This window comes from Trachemys scripta, chromosome 3 (assembly GCF_013100865.1).
Source record: "Trachemys scripta elegans isolate TJP31775 chromosome 3, CAS_Tse_1.0, whole genome shotgun sequence".
Lineage (NCBI taxonomy): Eukaryota > Metazoa > Chordata > Testudines > Emydidae > Trachemys > Trachemys scripta.
This window is the reverse complement of record NC_048300.1, coordinates 10,561,062-10,577,360: the sequence shown is the minus strand read 5'-3', so window position 1 is coordinate 10,577,360 and position 16,299 is coordinate 10,561,062. Positions and strand designations below refer to the sequence as shown.

The 16,299-nt window shown below is 41.5% G+C and overlaps 1 protein-coding gene across 1 annotated transcript in view; it reads right to left on the bottom strand.

The window, feature by feature from the left end:
- PLCB4 (phospholipase C beta 4) overlaps positions 1 to 16,299 on the bottom strand; it is a gene marked incomplete in the record, with an annotated part of 314,962 nt that overhangs the window by 286,313 nt on the left and 12,350 nt on the right.

Genomic DNA, 16,299 nt, shown 5'->3' with positions numbered 1-16,299 from the left:
CGGCGCAGAGGATGGGAGCGCCCTGCAGGGCGGCCCGCGTCCTTCCCTCCCAGCTGACCGGAGCAGCGCAGAGTCCTCCCGGCAGGCGGCGGGGCCGCGTGGCAGCGCCCCACTGAAGCCCTGGCCACCTTTTCTCTCTTTCCCCCACACTCCCTCCCCGTCCCCCCGCTAGCCGGGGCACATCTGCAGCACAGGGAGTCTCCCTGCACCCTGGCTCTGGCCGCACCGCAGGTTGGGTTTTTTTTGTTTTTTTTTGCTTGGGGCGACCAAAAAGCCAGAGCCAGCCCTGCTCCCCACCCACTTGTGCAGGAAAGGAATTACCAGCCCATAGGAATGCAGCACAGGGCAATAAAGTGGTTCACTCCACCCCCTTACTCCCTCGTACGGAGAACAGCCAGGCTCCCAACTGAGCCTTCAGTAACTACCGATCACATTTTAATAGTTTCGCTATCTGCAGTATACCCCACGCAGTAGTTTCATTGCTTACTGAGTGAAACTGACCCCTTGCACTCTCTTGCGCAAACTCAGGGTTTAAGCGGTGAGGAGGGATTTGCACAAATCTAGTGAATTTCACCCTATACAAATATTGTAAATTGCTTTTGTTTTGTTGTTAGTTTATAAAAAAAAAAAAAAGTCCAACAACAAATGCACCATACTGATTTGCACATCTAAATCATGCACACGCTGGAGAGCTCAAAATACAATGAACACTCATATGGGGGTAATTCCTGGAGTAAGAAGGCAGGGAAGGAATTAAAGGAATAGGTGTGGGAAGGGGAAAAAAGAAAATCTCTTTTCAAAAAACTGTCTGAATCTGGATTTAGATGAGACCATGATGTTATCAAAAGTATCTGAAGTGATCTAGGTAAATAACACATAGTTTAGAAACTGCTAAAATATTTATTTTCAGTCATGTTTAAACAGATTAATACAGTTCACTGTAATGACTCCTAATAAATCTGTATTAATAACTCCTAAATAATTGTACAAAGCCTACTTCTTCCTCTCTTTTAATTTAATCTTTTTCTACAAAGCAAAAAAAAAATTAAATCACAAAAGTTATTGTATCCACTTGGCATGTCGTTGGGCCTAATTCTGAGCTGGGTCCTTTCAAAATCTTGAGGAAAAGAAAGTGATATAAAAAAGAAGACCTATGACTGTTTATCATTTATCCTATCCAGTTCTAATAACAATTTTTCACATTTTTTCACTATTATTACATTTTTAACTATTTAACACCAAAGTGGCCAGATCTGGGAGCGCATGATGACCAGAATCTCCTCGAAATTGCTCTAAAAATGAGGCTGCTGGCTAGTCTATATTTTGCAGGCAGTTGCGACTATTAGACATCTGCCCCCACATTTTTGTTCACTATACATCTTGCTGAAATGAATAACACTGCATTCTAAGTGAATATCACTCATTCGAAACTGCTTAACCATGCACAATAGTGTAGTGGCAGAGGACCCTGGGTTACCTAGTTCAATACCCAGCCAGCAGAGAGCGCCGTAATGCCAAAGGTAAAAATAACGACACCCTAAGTGGCAGAGGTGACCACTCTCAGGAGACGGCCAGAGGCTATGTGACAGCAAGAGCAGCAGCGCGGCTGCGGAGGAAAGGCCGGGCAACCTAGGAGCAGTGACTGGCAGGCTGGGCAGAGACTTCCCCTCCGCAGGAGTTCAACATGGAGGGATCCCAAGGAGACTCTTGCCTTTATACCCCAGGACTGGACTGCCCCTAGAGGCTGAATGAGGGACTGCTGGGTTGACTTTTTGTTGTAACCGTTAAAGCACTGAGCCTGGGGACATCTGCACCTTTTATTTCTGGCAGCTGAAGTAAAAGTAGCCTCTGCTACTCCAAGTGTTTATGGGAAGTAGGGGCTGGAGCATCATGCCCCGACTGCAGGGGGCACTAAGATACAAACGATGCCTTCCCTCCACCAAGCTATGCAACCTTGAGGGAGAACCGCAGACAGCAGCCAGCCACAGTCTCCAGCCATAGGGATAGGAGCAGCTCCAACTCTTTGCCTCAGCTTCGTTCCACACCTGCCTCTCCTACCTTCTGCCCTCCCTCTGTCCCCCTTAGCCCCTTCCCTTCGAGCTGATCCCTGCCTAACTAAACCCACCCTCCCCCCAAAAAATCATGGAACTAATATGCCATTTGCTACCATCACATTGCTCACTCTGCTTGGGTGTTCTACCGCTTCCCCTGCCCTCAATCTGTGTGGTCTATTCAGACTGTAAGCACCACGACTGTTTCTGTACAGCACCTAGCACAATGGGGCCCCATTCTTGGTTGGCTCTTGCACCACCATAATGCACACAATTAGTGATCATAACAACGCACAGCACCTAGCACACCGGAGTCCTGGTCTTTCACTAGGACTCTAGATACTACAATAATAATTACATAATTGTGGAGTGCCTACAGTGTTTGCATCTGGGCTGATGGCACACAGACCACCATGCCAGGAATGCAAGGAGAACTGTACCACAGCACCTCACAGTCATACCCTGCACTCGTGTTGGTTACAATGATTTTAGGCTGCGTTGTTAATAACAGTAAATCACTTGATTGAAGACTACACTGAATTCTCTCCAAGCTGCCAGAGGTGTACAGCAATTCCCACCAGAATTGAAACCATTCCAGAAATATAAACTGAGTCTGAGGGGACAACTGTTGAGGGGGTTGGTTGTTCTATTTTCACTAAATATTGACAATGTGTTCTTCCAGTAAAAGAAAATAAAAGCTTGCTTTACTTAAAAAAAAAATAGATCCAATTTCTCTGCTTATCCCAATGCACCTTTATATTGGTCTCACTACTGCACAATCACACACAGAAGACTAACCCAGTTTCTACAGTTGTTTCTAGGGACAAGTGAAATCAGCTCACAGCACAGAATAATTAACTCACTACTCAAAACACGCTGCTGTGGGGAAAACGATGCAAGACATAACAATAATATCTTAATATATAAACAGATCATTCCAACAGTTTGTAAGATACATGATGGATATTTTTATTCTACATCTACAGATTCTGGGCCAAATTCAACTCAGTTATACCAGTGTAAATCCAGGGTAAATCCATCAAAGTCACTTGCATTACTCCAGACTTAATGTATATAACAAAGCAGAATTTGTCCCAAAACTCCTATCATCAGTCATTTATAGCCTTTCTGGGGGGAAATTTCTAATGGGTCTGAAATTTCTAATGTTCCATTTCGGCCCATGACTGACATGTTGGGAAGTTTAATGAAAAAAATAATTCAGCTTCTGTTTCTTTGTATAAATAGAAATAAAGTCTATCTTTCACCAGCTTAGTATTTTTCAGAAGCTTGATTCTGCTCAGAAACTCCAATGGTCTTTTTAGTGAGATGGTAAACTCTTTGGGGCAAGGACTTTGAACCAGATTCAAGACTCAGTTGCACTCATGGAAATGCCGAGTGACCATGGATTTCAGTGACTGGAACAGCCCACAGCTGCTACTTCAAGTTTATCCTCACACCACCGTTGGTTGTAAAGTCGGTGCAGACGCGGACATGACCTAAGTAAGGTTCTCAATTCTCTCGTGCCATAAAGAAAAATAAAATATGGAGGGACAAATAAGTTGACCTTATATATCTTGCTACATACCAAGCTCTTCAAAGGTGGTCACTAACTATGTGTTCCTCATTTTCTAGGCGCCTGACTTGAGACCCTAGGATCTGCATTGCAGAAGTGTTGAGCACTCACAACTTATAACGGAACTCAATGGGAGCTGTGCTTTGAACACATATAGGGCTATAGACACCTAAATACGCTGTAAAATTGTGTGCCAGGCATCTCAGTTTAGGCATTCAGAAATAGTGGAAACTTTTGACCTTAATCTGTCTGTGCCCTCAGCTCCCCATCTGTAAAATGTGGAGTTGTGAAGTTAAATGAATTCATGTTTGTGAAGCACTCAGATTAACTAGAGTGCTATGGAAAAGCCTATGAGAAAATTCATCTTCTGTCTTCAGAGGAGGGCTTGAATACTGTGTACTGTGTACTAAAGAAGGCACCGGGCATAGGAATAGGGATAGGACCGGCAGTATGACCTGATGGTTCTTTTATTTTTGCCTGTGTGATATGGGACATTGCCAGAGCTGATTTTTAGGGTTATAAATGGGTATGTAATATCTGCATTCCTTATTAATGTCCTACAGCCATAGATGTTTAGCTTGTCTGTCCACATTATCCCAGAGAAACTCTGGAAAGAATGCCAGGCCAACTGGATTAGATTTGTAGCTTTGAAGACAGAGCACACATTGTGCCTCATTAAATACATTTCTCTCTCAATCTTACATAACACATAGCATTGCATAGCTGAAGTATGAGGGTTCCCATCCCTAGATAACCAATAGCCCATCTAAGGCTCTGGAAGCAAACAGCCAACCATCGCTAGCTGGAAATCATGACCAGACCCATTCAATTTAAGCCTTCTGACAGCAGCCTATCCATCTCAGCATCTCTGGAGCTTGAATTATGAAGGGCGGCTGACTTAGTGGGCCTTGCAAACAGATCCCATGGCATACTGCAGAACTAATCCCATGATTGCACAGCCTAGCACTGCGCACTGGGCCCAGGATTTGTGGAAAAGCAGGAGGGATTCTTCCGGAAATGGAAAGGCTGGACCCACAGTAGACAGGAAGAGGGGGAGAGAGGGTTACATCCTGGTCACTTAAAGCTACAAATCTAACCCAATTGGCCTGGCATTCTTTCCGGAGTTTCTCTGGGATAATGTGGACAGACAAGCTAAACATCTATGGCTGTAGGACAGGGGTAGGCAACCTATGGCACGCGTGCCGAAGGCGGCACGTGAGCTGATTTTCAGTGGCACTCCCTCCGCCCAGGTCCTGGCCACCGGACCGGGGGCTCTGCATTTTAATTTAATTTTAAATGAAGCTTCTTAAACATTTTAAAAACCTTATTTACTTTACATACAATAGTTTAGTTATATATTACAGACTTATAGAAAGAGACCTTCTAAAAACGTTAAAGCGTATTACTGGCACGCGAAACCTTAAATTAGAGTGAATAAATGAAGACTCGACACACCACTTCGGAAAGGTTGCCGACCCCTGCTGTAGGACATTAATAAGGATTGCAGATATCACATACCCATATATAACCCTAAAAATCAGCTCTGGCAATGTCCCATATCACACAGGCAAAAATAAAAGATCCATCAGGTCATACTGCCAGTCCTTTCCCTATTCCTATACTTGGGTATATATACGGTCAATGTTCCCAAAACGGCCAAGATAATTTTCACCAGATTCACAGATTCTTCCTTTACAGTTTCTCTGTTAATGACCTTATGGACCCAAGATACGCTCTGTCTACTCACTGCTAGTTCTTTGATAAAGTGGTGCCAGCTGGTACAAGCCCGTGGCCAGGAAATCTCCCTCACCAAAACAACATTAAGTCGCCATTCTGCTTCTTACCAACACTTATTCAAAGATAGACACTGCCAGATTTTGCTTTCAGGGGAGCTTACGGCTTTAACAAAGCTGTGCTCCTCACAGTTTTATATGCAGCTTTGGAGAAACTTCAGTTTCTTCCTGCAATGGAGGGTTACCGGGAACATTGGTCTGTCATCTGTGACACCTTCCACACACATATATCAATTACTTCCTCCCGTTCAAAGTCTTGCGCAACTTGAGTCATTTGGAATATTTCAAGTATTAACCCAGAGACTCAGCCATGTCCTCGCCCACACACAAAACCAAAAGGCCCCAGCACAAACCAGACTTATTAGGGCATTGGGCTGGCTACCACTGGTGGCATGAGCTCTGGTTGTCCTCCAAGAAGGTAAGCAAATTGTAGCATCTGACCCAGAAAGAGAAAGACATACACACTTGCGTAACGCCAGACACTTCTTTGCCTCCTGGCCCTCACATCCGAAGAAGTCAGAAACAGAGGGACACTTAATAGTAGCCAAGTACACAATTTGGCCTGAACCACCTCTGTTACTGGTGATAATGCACCAGGGTTACAGCTATTTGAGGATACCCTGTATAAGTTCCAGTGTGGAGTGGTAGGGCACAGCTAGAGGTGTGCAGTTGGAGGAGGTTTTATTTCTGTTTTGGAGCAGGTCAGCCCCTACTCAATGACAAAAATCTTTCCTGAATCCCCACTTCTGGCTTTCAAACAGCTCCCCAAACTCTCCAAGATCATCATCATAAGCAAGCTCCCCACAGATCAGGACACAGTTGCTCAAAGTGGCGCCAGACCCTGCCAGAAAAACACATGCAAAACCAGCAGACATTTCTCCGCTGCTACAATGATCAGCACCCCCCACAACACACCTGCCAAGATCATGGGTCCTACACATGCCCATCACAACATGTGGAGTACTTTATCCAGGGCACTAAATGCTCCAACTATGTGGATGAAACCAGACAATCTCTACACTTTCGAATGAACTCACACAGGAAAATAATAAAAGACAAAAACGCTGCATCACCTGTGGGTGAACACTTTTCACAAAGCCATCACTCGATATCTGACCTATCAGTCCTCATCCCCAAAGGAAACCTGCGAAACACTTTCAACAGACAAGCCTGAGAGCTTAAATTCATAACTTAGCTAGACACTAAAAATCATGGACCGAACAGACACACTGGATTTATGGCTTATTACAACAATCACTAACACGCTTCCCCGCCCCCCGCCCTTTTTTTTTTTCCTTTCTTTTTTTTTTTTTGTCCTGTGACTGCAGATGTGTTAACGGACCACTCCACCTTGAACGGTCCCTTAGAATACGAGCTAACTACCTCTGCTAAACAATCTGTTCCACTTTATATTTAGCTGTGATGCTCAGAATACCTTTCCTAGACCTGAAGAAGAGCTCCGTGTAGCTCAAAAGCTTGTGTCTCTCACCGACAGAAGTTGGTCCAATAAAAGATATTACCTCACCCACCTTGTCTCTCTAATATCCTCAGACCAACACAGTTACAACAACACTGCAGACATTTTTGCTAAGTCATTTTTCAGGGTTGAACTGTGCTTTACTCAATCATCCAGAGTGCTGTGTTTTCATAGGCAGACATCAATTTCATATGCAGACATCAAATTCAGTTTGTTTCACTGTATTCCTTGTATGCAAAAATAAGGCACACCTTTTTAACAGTGAAGGTGAGTAACCATTGGAACAAACTGCCAAGGGAGGTGGTAAATTCTCTATCTCTTGATGTCTTCAAATAGAGACTGGATGCCTTTCCAGATAATCTGCTTAATCAATTAAGTTAATGGACTCAACACAGCTATAACTGGGTGAAATGTAATTGCCGGTGATATATAGGAGGTCAGATTAGATAACCTAATAATCCCTTCTAGCCCTAAAAAAAAAATCTATGAATCTACGCAACCTTGCATCCCTGTATACAGGATCTGGATCAAGTAATATCTCAGTCAGATATTTTCCCACTTAACTGAGTATCAGTCATATGACACAGTGTAGATGACAAATGACATGATGGTTGAAGTTACTCTGCATGACAGGTCCTTTTTTACATTTCCTTGTACAGACTGTAGCTTTCTACCTCGGCAGAACCAGTTTAAAGAGTGGCTATTCTAAACTGACATTAAAAAACTGAATGTTGTCTGCTTTTGCCAAAAGGAATACAGTGATAGAATCAATAGAAAACTCCACTTTCATAAACCACCTATGGCTGTACAAAGGACATATGTGCTCAGGCACATTGTGTGAAGTAAGCAAACTGTCTTACCAGTGTAAAAAAAAACCTGTATAGCCGGTGGGTATTGCCATTTGGACAGCTTGGCACCGATCTTGCAATTAACATAACACATACAGCGCGCGCACACACACACACACACACACACACACACACACACACACACTCACGCTTGCTGCACATTTCTCAGAGCAGGATCAGGGTGCATACGATCGATCTGAAAAGCAAAAGCTACTCTGGATATCTATACAGAATGGGTTATGGACTGGTTGCATGACACATCCAGATTAGTTCCACAGGAAAAAGGATTTTTAATGGCTCTCCAGATGGGCTGGAATTTTAGGATTATTCTTACTGAAAAGCAGACCGACTGTAATGACAGTGATTGCATCCTTTTTAATGATGTTTATGAGCAAACCATTACTGTCTAATGGATTTTTAATATTTTTCTAAAATAAATGGATTATTTTTATCACTCAAAATGTAATAATTTAAAGCAGGCAATAAGTAAGATCCTCTTTTGTGTAAAATAAACAAAACTGCAATACCACACAAACTCTGATCCTAATACACTTTCAACATACCTCAGAAATACAGGCTAACATTTTATTTCTAAAATTTCCCAAAGACGTATATTCAGACAATTAATGTAAATAAAGGTAAAAATAATGAATAAGATAAAGGATCTTTTGTCTTTAGACATAAGAACTATAGGAATGCACTATTCTCTCTACTTTTCCGTATATTCCAGCCATATGTCAAATTACTTTTCTTACACACTGAACTAAAGCTCTACAGATGGGCACCAACTAGTACAAGAGTAAATAAAATATTCTATTTACATTTGCTAAAGCCAAATTTAAAAAAAAAAAAAACATTGATTTTTATAGAGTATCTGTAGTCGTTCTTTAGAACCAAAATTATCCTAAAAAACGCAATTCAAAAATCTATGAAATTAGTCATTGAAAAAAGAAAGTTAGGTAACAATCCAAGGCTTCACTTATGAGCACTACGAACAATCCCAGCTCATTTGAGTGCAAATACTTTAATTCTGCTTTGGCCAATGAAATTCAATATTTTTATGAAAAAACTACAACACAGCCAAGAGTGACGTTAAGGTGACTCATAATGCATTTGAAGCAGACAGTCACTTAGGGACAAATCCAGACCCTAGTGCCCAGCCTGACTGGCCAGGTCAGGTGTTGGGGAGATGTGGACAGGCTAGGCACTAGGGTAAGTGATCGGATGGGAAGGGAAAGAATCCTCCCTCGAGGATGCACAGCCATTCTGCATAGGGCTACTTCAGCCTAGTGGCCAGCCTTAGTCCAGTGGAACCACACCAGATCCACAGCACAAGGGTGCTCTGCAGCAACCGAAGTGGGGGCTGGATCCGGCCCTTGCTGTAGGAAGTTTCAGGCACTAAAATAAAGTGCAGTAGTTAGAGTTTCCCAAGAAAACTCTGCAAGTACAGGGTAATCTTTATCTTGATCACCGCTCAGTAGTTCTGTTAGGGATGCTCCTGTATTCCAAACACTGAATGTTCATCTGGGTTCATACTTTGAAATGTAGGCCAGCAGCAACTGTAACGTGGCATGTTCTGATCTAAATTTTCCATTACCCCTACTTTCTATATAGTACTGACAGTGAAAGAGAAGGATTAAGCAGAATTATTTTTCCCTTTTAATGTTTAATGGGACTACTACATGACATTTATCATTCAGGATACATAGCACTGTACAGAGTCACATTGAACAGACAACTGGTATGGAATACCCGTGCCTTTCTGTACCCTAAGATAATGGGCAATACACATATGACCATATTAGGCATTTTCATCCAGAGAAGCTTTAATGCTGGGGAACATTTTCAAAGGTATCAGAGAAATTCATTCAGCTTTCACTTTTTTTGAGATTATCTTTGCTAATTCTAAATTGTCGGGCTTCCTCCCTCCTGGCCCCTCTTATCAGATCACACAGTGGTGAATTTATAATAATTTTCATGCCAGCAGAATATTGCAGCACAGAATTATTACTTCACTGTAGGATCCCGGAGGAGCTGGTGAAAGGAAGTTTTATTCAAACAAATATTTTCAACAACGGCAAAGGGAACGCAGTAAAATTTAGTTTAATAGATGTGTGTTGTTTCCATTCCCACCCCCCACCCAACCACCCACCCCTGACAACGAAGACTGATTTCATAGGAGTCTGTCTCTAAGTGACATTACTTTATAATGTCCATCAGAAGACAGAGCTGCCAGAAATTGTTATTTAAATGGATTCTACACAAAATTAAAAATTAAATAACAACTGGGTTAAACCAAACTAATTTTCTTTTCTTTCCATACATAGTCTACGAGAACATGTCTTTTTGTATATCCAGTTCCAAGTAAACACATTTTGCTCTGGTCAGCAGTCTGACATGCAAAAAAGCAAATCTTACCATGAATAAACCACGAAAATGTGTTTCAGAATAATTTTATCGTATTACAATTGCTATTTCTGAGCCTGACAGTCATCAACCTGCTAGAAGTGCCATTACTGTGAACTAGCAATATGGAAAGTAATAAACAAACAATGTTCCTGGATTACTGCTGGGTTAAAATTCACCGAAAGAATCTTAAAGTATATTAAATATTTAGCATGGTATTTAAATATTAAACTGTAAGCACAACACCTTTTCTTAAAAACTCTGAAGATATTTCTGTGTATGAAATCTTCAGGTCAGGTCTATCCAGCCAGATTTTCTCACTGTCTGCTGATCCCTATAAACGAACAAAGCACGAGCCATCAGTTTAATTTCTTATTTGTTCAGCAAACAGAACTGGGTGTTACACATCTATGCGGCACATCCTCACTGTGCAAACACACTGGGCTTGATCCTGAAGACGTCATTCAAACAAAATTCTCTTTTAAGGTAGCCCGCTCCAGGCAGTTTCCAGCCAACAGCTAGCCCTGGACCTAGGGATACATTTAAAGGAATGCCATCAACTTAAAATTAACATTTCTGGCTGAAATTTGTTCACATGTACTATGGAATCCAATGGCCAGGCAGCTGGTCTTCTCTGACTGCTCCTTATCACTTTTCTGATTGTCTCGTTGTTCCCTTTTGCTCCCTCTGTCCATCAGGAGTATATACTTGTTGCTTTATCCTACACTTAAGACTGTAAGATCTTTGAGGCAAGGAGTACCTATGCATAGCCAGTGCCTAGCAAAATGGGGCTTTAATTCTTGACTGGGGCTCCTTGGCTTTATAACAATACAAATACATAATGTTTTAAATAGCACAGAACCTTACTGTAGCTGAAAGGGCTTTGAGGGGAAAAATATTTTTTCTAAAAAAACAGGAGTACTTGTGGCACCTTAGAGACTAACAAATTTATAAATTTGTTAGTCTCTAAGGTGCCACAAGTACTCCTGTTCTTTTTGCGGATACAGACTAACACGGCTGCTACTCTGAAACCTGTCATATTTTTTCTAGTTTGTTTACTTTATCTAACTGCATTTTGTGCCTGTCAGTTGTACTGTTTCCCCTGTGTAGTTATTTAATCAGTACCCAGCATTTTTGTGGGTCTTGAACACAACACGGAAGAGAAAAAACATTCCTACAAAGTAGAAAAATGTGACTGTAAAGCAACCAAGATTGGAACGGGGATTCAGTGGCAGGTTCAGTATTGGAGGGTATTTTAACTCATTGTTCAAACAGACTTGATTTCAAACTGATGTTGTCCCTTTAAGCATGTGCTGCTGATTCTAACTGTCTCGTTCCTGTTGCCAAACACAGAATGAATGTGCTCCTGAGTTATGTTCCAACTTGAAAGTTTACAAAGGGAATCCTCAGAGCTAGAACTAACACGGCATGAAGCACTTTTACATTTGTGCCAGAAGCCCAGGGTCACAAAACATTCGACTGCTCCATAAATGCAATATCCCAGACTATATTTCCCAAGCCCAAAGATACTGTAGCTCTGCAATTACTGGACCATACGTCAAACCAAAATCAGGTTGGTTTCCTAATGAAGGAAACCTGTAGAGGCCTTTAGTGGCATGTGAAATGTAACTAGTTTAGGCAATGCCTCGTCCCATAAATTTTGCTGCACTCCTGATAGTTTGCCCAGATGTGGTATTGTTCATATCCCTGAGCTTGTACTATTTTAATTTGTATAGCATAGTCAAGAAAAAAGTTGAATAGGATTCCTTTCCCTTTGCTAACATACGTGGCCATAAACTCCTGAAACCCATATGGTGCTGAAGAGGAAGTCCCAGATACCTGGAATTTCAAGACACCCAATTGTTCTGTTCATGCTGAGAGCTGCTTATCTTTAGAAGTTTCAGCTTGCTGATCTGAACAACATAGGTACTGTTATCCTTTAACTTGCACAGAATATGTGTCCTAAGCTTCAAAGCAATGTATTTACTACCTCTATTGCGATAGTACCTAAAGACCCCCCCAAAAATAAAAAATAAAAAGAGCAAGGGCCCTGTTCTTCTAAGTGATGTGTAATAAATAACACAAATATAGTACTTGCCTCAGAGATCTTACAGTTCAGAATATGGAATGAGAATCCTCAAGGATGATTCCAACCTACATAGCATTCCTAAATTCTGATGTTTACATTGTGCCTGTACTTTAGCAAATATTTGTAGAGATATGCTGCAAGTATGTGCATCCATTTCCTTGGTCACTTCACCTTTAAGAAGACTGCTGTGCATCATATCAGTAAGTCCCTCGGCCCGCGCCCATTCCAGCAGCTCCCATTGGCCTGGAGCAGCGAATCGCGGCCATTGGGAGCCGCTATCGGCCGGACCTGCGGACGGGGCAGGTAAACAAACCGGTCCAACCTGGCAGGGGCTTTCCCTACACAAGCCGTGACCCCAGTTTGAGAAACACTGCTTTAGCAGGAATAATGTGAGACATAGACCCAATATGGAGCTGTCAAAAATACAGTACACCGCTTTCAGCAAGACACAAGTTCTGAAGGCAAAATGAAGCATTTCATCTGAACAGACTAAAGATTTCCCTCATCAGGTCTCACAAGCTAAGAAAGGTTTGGCTTGGTCAATTCTTGAGCATGGAGCCCCCAAAGGGAAACAAAAGATGCTGATTTCTTCAACAGATGGTACTTTACTTCTGAGCCATTCCTGACCCAATGCCCTGCTACAGTGTTAGAGTCATTGTGTTGTTTGGAGGCACTTACTTTCAGAGGAGAGGCAAGAAAAACATCCTCGCCTCTTGTCCTCATTACATATCGCATAGCACTTTTTGCAAGAGTCAGGTTGGTTTTCCTTCCTCATGTCTAATTGTGAGGTAGGTAATTAAGTATCCTCTATTTTTTCTATGTAGCCTCTATGTTTTCTATTGAATACAGTTCCCTTTTTTCATTCTCTGTCCTACACTCTCGTGCAGTGCTGCTGTGTATCATTAAACAGCTGCTAAGTTATTAGCAGCACTTATTATACAGATATAAAATAGTACGTACATCCAGTAGCCCCGTTCATCTGAGGCTGTTAAAGCAATTTACAGTCTAGCATTAACCAAGCCTCATGAAAATCTGATGAGGTAAGTGTCGCTATACTCATTTTACAGATGGAAAGCCTGAGGCACAGAGAGACTTCGTGATTTGTCCAAATTCACACAGGACCATACTGTGGCCTGGCTAGCAGAGCAACATAAACAGAGGTAGCAGTAGGGAAGTAGAGACAGGCTCCACAGATCCACTATGTCCTCACCTCACCCTGGCACAAGTGAGCAAGAGGGGATGGAATGGGGCAGGAAATGGATGGAAACTTGGCACTACCTCCAACATGCCAGGAGGCATCGCTGCACTGGCACATCGGGCAGCATACACTGCCCTGGGTATAAACATGGGTGCGGTTTACTCCCCCCCAGAGCAGCAGATGAACCAGATCACAATGTCCTTCCCTAGACACTCCACGTACAGTGCCATACTCTGCAGCCCATTACATCGGCCAGACTGTTATCTCACAATCTAGTCTAGAATGAGTTAGTAGAAGACTCCAGAATCGAAAACGAGCCCAAAACGCCTACAGTTAGAAATCCAAAAAAACAAAAATAAAAACCCACAGAGGCAGCCAAAATCCATGTGCACTTTTGAAAGCTTGGGGCTAAATGAGGACGTTTGACAGAAGCGCAGATTCAGAAATCCAACCCCCAGCATGATACCAATAAACCTAAAACAAAGGGCAGACTCTCATAGAAGTTCCATTCTTCTTAGAGCAGACATGCCGTGGCGTAAAGTTGTTCATGTCAGGGCCAAATTATGCCCGCAGAATTGGGCTACATACTAGAGCACTGGCTGAGGTTACCTGGGTATAGCAGAATGTAGAATACGCTAATCGATATTGTTGATCATATAGAGCCAAATTTTACTGTTAAAACTTTATTCATGAAAAAAGTGCTATATACCAACTGGACTTTCTGGTTGCTCAGTTCAGCAAAGTATGTACTGCTTCCTGTACAACAAACTTGATTTAAGTCGTACAATATAAAAAAGCAGTGATTGTATAGGGAGACTTGGTCCACCTTCCAGTTGCCTTTAAGGAATGATTCATTTAAATGATTTTTTAAATATTAATTGACAATTGATTTCCTTTCTTTAACATGTGTAATACGCCTCTTAAAAACCAAAGAATCAATTCTTTTCATCCCACTCCACCTGCCTGACAGGTTTGCAAACATCTGGAAAAAAAAACAACTGAGCGGGTACATTAGCCATTGGTATTCCAGTTTTATGGATTACAAAAGTTAAGCAGTTTTAGAATAGAAATTATCACCATGCAAACTCTTCCTTTTCTGGAATGAACAAGATGTTAAAAGTTTTGTGAATCCTGCTATTATTATGCTTTGCCTAACAAACACCAAAGGCCTACTACACCTGTTAGCAAAAACGGATCTCTCACATTCAGATAATTTTCGCCCCTTCCTACATTAAGAAATAGGTTCTACAGCTTTTCATCAGAAACTGTGTGAACCAATCCCTTTGTTACCCCCAGTTACCTGTTTAAAATATTTGAATTCCTCATGAAGGTTATTTAGGGTGTTTAAATTTAAATGCAGCTAAGAGGAAGAAGTTATCTTTTTTAAACATCAAACTTTAATAAGAAAATGGAAATAGAAAATAACCCAAAAACTGAGGCTAAAGAAATGCCAAGGTAATTTTGCATGACTCAAAATCTTTATTACATTTTGTTCTAGTAAAATGATTTTTGCAAAGAAAACAACCCCATTATGAAGAACAGAGCATTAATGAAAGTTTCTCTGCAAGTGCATATAGAATATTCCCAAACTAAATTAAAATGGGAGACAGCCAACTTTTTAAATCTGTATAAAGTAACATTTAAACCAGCAATATCATCCCCTGTGTACCTGTCATTGCTGCCTTTGAATATGAAAAACAATTTTTCCAGATTTCCATTGCCTGTGCCTACAGCACATAGTACTAACTAGAGTCACTGAAGATTAGTCACTAAAATTAATCATTTCAAACTATTAATTGAAAGCTACTAGAGTTTTCTCATGATTTTAGTAAATCAGACAAGCCCACCGATGGTTTCCACATACAAGACATCCCAAAAATTAGATACACTGAATATTATGAAAATTACAAATGTTTTATTGTGGGTAGAGGCGGGCTATATGGGAACAGAAATGAAAATGCAATGGGACTCTAAGATTTCAGGGAACCCCTCGTTACTACTAGGAAAAGCCCAACTAAGGCAAAGAGGCACAAATCAGTGCACATATTCCCTGACAAATTAATTCAAGTGATTTTGATGTTTAAGTGTTACGAAGATCATTTTTAAAAGACCATCATTCCCGCCAGTAACAAGGTTTTGCCTGTTTTTAACTTCATGTAATTCATACAGAGTCAAAACTACTCAGACACATTATTTTCCCCAAACATTTGTTTTAAAATACAGCAAGAATTGCCATTTAAAAAATACACATGCTTACATGGCAAAGAGCCATGGCAAATGTCAACTTTTATTTTGCCTTGTAGATTCCCATTTTTATAAATGAAGCCCTGCTCTTAACACAACCAACTCTTGTTGCCTGTAGTAGAAATGCTGGTAGGGACCTACCCATAGAAAAAATTGTCACAACAAAGCTCTGAAATCACCATTTACCTGAAAAAGCAGAATAAAAAAAAAATTCAATCAAGTTCTGAAATCACCACTTATCTCTGAAAGGCAGGGGAAAAAATCCACGACTGAGTAAACCGACCTGGTGGAATGTCAGCATTGTCAATTAAAAACTCATATTCTGAAGCCGCAGGTCAGGAGAAGGCTAGGCATGCGAAATGGAGAAGCATCAGTGAAATGGAAATCAGTTGTCAAACATGTACACTGCGATAAAAAAACCCTGGCGCCAAGTCTCAGAGCCCAAGTCAGCTGACTTGGGCTCGGGCTACGGGTCTAAAAATTGCAGTGTCGATGTTTGGGATCGGGCTGGAGCCCGGACTCTCAAACCCGTCACCTCCCCAGGCTGCAGCTCTTTTATCACCGTATAGACTGAAGACCCTCAGCAGCAAGATATAGGACTTCCAAACCTATCTAGACTC